At 41.5% G+C, this 5,102-nt stretch overlaps 1 long non-coding RNA gene across 1 annotated transcript; it reads right to left on the bottom strand.

Moving 5' to 3' along the window:
• Positions 1-2,255: 2,255 nt before the first annotated feature.
• Positions 2,256-4,168, bottom strand: LOC137476618 (uncharacterized). Its single transcript, XR_011000463.1, has 2 exons — positions 3,873-4,168; positions 2,256-2,473 (listed from the first exon to the last, which is right to left on the bottom strand). It is a non-coding gene; the product is annotated as an uncharacterized lncRNA (long non-coding RNA).
• Between the last annotated feature and the right edge of the window lie 934 nt (positions 4,169-5,102).

The following is a 5,102-nucleotide window of genomic DNA, read 5'->3' as shown; positions in this document are numbered from 1 at the left end:
AACATGGACATGGAATTTGAGTCCCTTATATTCCCTTATATATATTACATTCCCTCATATCACTTGCATATAGCAACTAATCACATATGCATGAGCAGCTATAATTTGCTGTACATGGTCTTGTCATTGTCTGGACTTTGCTGAAGAATCCTAGAAGGTGTATTATGAAGAGATGCTGATTGTCATGGTTCCCTTCCCCAAAATGTACTGAGATCATTGCTGCATTCTGTGGGTTGCAGATTTCTTTCCTGGCTGTGGACACAAATTCTTTGTGCTGGTTTCTCTGCGAGGGAGCCCAGTCAGCCTCTTGTTTGGCTCATTTCCTCACTCCATTTGAGACAGGAGTAACCTTCCAGTAGATGCAGTGCTTTTCCAGGACCAGACCCACAATCTGAGGTCTAGATGGAACAGATGCAACAGAAAGTTTGGGAGAATGTTGGCTGTGTCCTCTTTATGAGAGGAGGAACAAGCTGGGTGTCAGCACAGTGAACTCCTAGAACCGAGCACCTTTAGCCTGCATGTGGTTTGGTATTCAAAGCATCGCTGGGAGCTTAGGAGGCATCAACAGTGGGCTGGGATCTCCCACTTCAAAGCCTTCCCAAACCCCAGCAAGGGGTTGGAAGGTATTGCCCGTGTTAAGGACATTCATGTCCCACAACTGCAGGAACTGGAGCAGTTTCCTCACAAAGCTGTGAGGGTTTGCAGTGCTGAAAGCAGAGCCCCTGGCACTGACAGCAACCTTGCATCTACTGGGTAGTATTTATCGTTTGCCATGCCGACCCTCTTTGTGAAGGTGACTGTGTGAGCAGATCTTTAACAATGCTGTGCCTGCAGAAAGCAGTCAAGACAAAGAAATAACCCATTAAAACCAAGCAAATCCCCAGACAAAGAGTATGAGTTTGTTCCAGGAGCAATTTTGAGGTGCTTCTTTTCTTTCCTCAGAAATTTTGAAATGGTCATTTTGGTCAGGCAAAGAGTGAAAAAAATAAACTGATAACACACAGGACAGTCCTTTCCTGTTAAGAGAATGCACTGCCAGTTTTTGGCTGCTCTTTTCCTTATCCTATTAAGGCTGCAAATTGCACCTCATTTTACAATCTGTGTTGTGATGTGAAAGAGATATTAGACATTGTTGCTCAGAAAAGGTTGGGGTAAAGTGGCCTTTGGCCTGTGCTTTTCTGCCTACAGCATTTTCAGGCATCGCGGGGAAAAGCATGGTGGGTATTATTTAGTCTCATTTTCTCAAGGCCACTTTAACACTGTTTTGAAAGGGAGGATGGACACAATGACACCCAGAATCCTATTTTAAGATGTCCATTAGTGCCCTGGAATGTGTGGAGCGAGGAGTGTCTGTGTTCCCTGGCAGCCCTGGCTGTATGAGGCACGGCTCAGCTCCCACCTTGCTGGCTCAGGAGTGCCCCAAATAATTCACTGAACTCAAGGAACACAGCAGGCAGATTGCAATGCAGCAGCAGGAGCAGGGGCCCCAAATAGCCATGCTCAGATTGAGATACTTTTTAGAAATTACAGTAAATGGAGGCTCTCAGGGACAGGATGATGGAGAATGGAGAGGGGACCTAGGTGTATGTGACACTGACACATGATGAGCTACTTGTTTTTAATATTTTCTGCTGGGCTGAAATCACTTTCTTCTGTAAAGCCACTTGAATGAATTGATTTACTTGTATGGTACAGACCATAATTGCTTACAGCGCATAATGTGCACTCAGATAGGTAAAACAAGCAATATAACCCGATGGGTGCCTTAATGAGATGTCCAAGTCAGGCATTTGGACACTCAAATTGGCACTTAGGTGCATAAAATTGACATTTACATGCCTAAGTGGCAATTTGGAGCATCCAGATTAGGGATTAAGTTTCCCGTGTTTGAAAACTGAAACCCTGTCTCTTTACTCTTGACATTGTTATCTGCTGGCTGCAGAGCTGCAGTCAGCACAAGCAGAGTGCTGGGGGATTAAATGCATGAACACATGCAAAGTTGTGCATTATTACAGAAAGGGATGCAATTGTTGTTTGTGGTCTTGATGAGCTGCATGAAGAGAACACGTGCTTGTTTTAATGTGAGTATTTTGGGCACCTCCAATATGAGCTAAATGTAACTAACTGGGGAATGTTGTGACTAAAGTAAAAGTGAAAAAAAGGTGCTTGTGTGGGTATGCCTTCCTACACTGCCTGTATTTAGCAAATTGAAATGCTGCTTCAGTGCTCAAGTAACAGCAGTATTGACACAGTCCTGTTCACAGCACTGAAAAATGTGCTTCTCAGAGGAAGCAAAGGATATCTTCTCTTCATTATGGGACTGGTAGATACCATCAGCATTGTTAAACCCCCTTATTGTACCCAAACAGTAAATTCTCAGTTTTATGGCTGCCATGTGAAAATCAAGCTCCACATCCCAATGCAACTCCTGACCCATCAGTGTCATCAGCATCAGGCCAGGGGGTCGTTTGCACTGCAAGGAAGCAGAAGAAAGCACGATTGATATTGGGGATTGATGTTTGATAAGTGTGAGAAAGCAAGTGACAGAGCGGCAGGCAGAGGCTCACCCATGGATTAGTGCCCTTAAATTAAATGATAAAATATGCCTGGAATAAAAAGGAATCTCGCTGGGAACTTCTCCAAGCTCAAGCCCATATGTTACTGGCTAATCATTTTTCACCTTTGTCTGCCAGAGTAATTAGACAAAAGTAAAGCAGTACTCTGCTTCTTTTTCTTGCTACTGTTTCATAATACCCACTAAGAAATGGTGGGCTATTTTAAGATTACCCCAAATATAGAGGCCTGCTGAGAGTAGCTCTTTGGTAATCTGGTAATTGGTTTCACTCACCAGTTACAAACAACAAAACACATTTTGCTAGGGCTGTTTTTTTGTTCTTTAACAGGGAAAAATTATAAAAATATACAACATATATACTTGAATTTAGCTCCTGTGACAAATGAAATAATTGATTTTTGTTGTCCCATATGGACTGTAAATCTGTGTAATGCCACCGAATCCACACCAGTGTAAAGTTGGAACAGAGAATTAAGTCCAAAATGCTTATTAGCAGTTGAAAAGAAATTGACATCCATACTTTTGGTATAAGCAGTGCTTCTAACCAGTGCATTCTCACCTACATTAAATAATGGATGTAAGCAGCAGGTTATTCCATTATAGCCTTGGGCTTCTCAGCAGAACAGATGAAGTCTGCAGACTAAAGAGCACAAAATGATTGTGGACTGGTGCCTTCCAGAGACTGCAGAGACTGGATAAGACTTAAATTTTCACTTTTTAAAATTTTCTTTCTTTTCTCTTTTTTATTTTTTTTTTTTTTAATTAAGGATGAAAGAAAGCTCTTCCTCCTTTATATTAGAATTTGAAAAATAAAGTACTTGAGAAGTTTGGAAAGGGTGCAAAGAATTTACTGGTGTTACTCAAACCCCCCCCAACCACTGTGGAAACCTAAGGTGGACTCAGACATTTCTTAGGAGACCTGAGTCCAAGATATTTGTGAGCAGGTCAGACTGGCTTCTGGACTGCAGCTCATTACAGTTGATGGTGAGATGGAGGGGTTGCCATCACCCTTCAGGGACCACTCCTGAACTGAGGTCCAGCTACCACATCCTGACTCCTGGAAGGTTAGGGTTAAATAGGCACCCTCCATCCTTTATATGGCTGGATCTTAGACATCATACAAACCCAGAGTCTGCCGTCAGCATCACTGTCTGAATAGTTTAGAAATTTTTAGAATTTTCTTCTTTCTTTTGTGTACATCTAATGCCAGTTTTCTTCACCAAACAGCAGCATCCAAGCGGATACACAACAGATACTTGGACACACAGTGCACCAAAAAGCAAAACACTCTGCAGACCTGCTCTGGAGAAGGCCAGGCACTTCCCTCCTCACAATGGACAGGGAAATAGGCTGAGGTATCTTTGACCACAGAACAACTCCTTGAAGACAGAATTATAAATCAAATATGGAATAGGCTCCATGGATGGCAATGGCAAGCTTGGCTTAGCAGTGGATAATGTTAGTATTTTGGGCTGAATGCGTAAATGCAAAATGCAGTTAGCACAGCTGCAATCCCAAGGGACTTTGGGGGTCGAAAATGAGGGGAAAATGAACTGTGACTGAGACATGATGGGGAAGCTTTGGAGCAGAAGATTTGTCAGCCAAGGGCTGACATAGTTCTACTGAGGTCACAAGAGGAAGGATGATGATGTCTGCACATACCAGCCCATCACACAGTTTGTCTTTTAATCAAATATGGGACTACAAAAAATGGTGAAAAATTAGTAATATATTGCATGTTTTATTTGCATTGTCTGGAAATCTTAGACAGGAAAATGAACAGCTCTCCCAGAAAGCACTGACCACATGATTTCTGAAGCTAGAATGCCCCAATTCACAAATGTCTGCAGCTTCTGGCTATGTTTAAGGTCTTGTTATAGTGAAGTTGATGCATTAGGAATTTGAGTAAGCAAGTGGAATTTGAGCAAGCTGAACTGAATTTAAGCAAGGAGTCAGTTGTTCTGAATCCTGGAAAGAGTCTGCTAGTAAGTTGGAACTGAGTATCTGTTCATTAACATTCAGGAGTAATAACAGTAATTAGAAAACTATAACTTACAGAAAAAAAAAAGAGGAACAATTGCGAAACAAAATATTTTTTTTTAAATCTCATTTGTAAACAATAAATGTCAACAACATCCTAGACCCTTGTCAAAAGGTGCTTCGATAATGCAAATGTAGCCTTTATTTCCCCCTGCCCTTTATTAAAACAACTGTATAGACTTTGTTGAGAAGCAAGACAATTAAATGTAAATGATGTCATCTCCTGGCATTCATTCACTTTAATGAGTCTAGCCAATCACCCAGTGTAAACAGTAATAGCTACAAAGCAGTAATATTTGAAATCATATTAGCAGACAACAAAGAGAAAAGGGTGACCTTTGTTTTTAACTAATGGTGCAGCCTCAGCGTGCTGTATGTAAAAGTTCTGATTAAATTTAAAGCATCAGTGTTTATTGCAGAAGCCCTAATGAGGTGAGCATTTGTGGTGGTAGGTGATGAGTTTAGAGGTGAACAAGTAGCTTGTTCA

The sequence above is a fragment of the Anomalospiza imberbis genome, chromosome 6 (genome assembly GCF_031753505.1).
Source record: "Anomalospiza imberbis isolate Cuckoo-Finch-1a 21T00152 chromosome 6, ASM3175350v1, whole genome shotgun sequence".
NCBI classification, from domain to species: domain Eukaryota; kingdom Metazoa; phylum Chordata; class Aves; order Passeriformes; family Viduidae; genus Anomalospiza; species Anomalospiza imberbis.
This window is presented reverse-complemented; position numbering and strand designations above follow the sequence as displayed.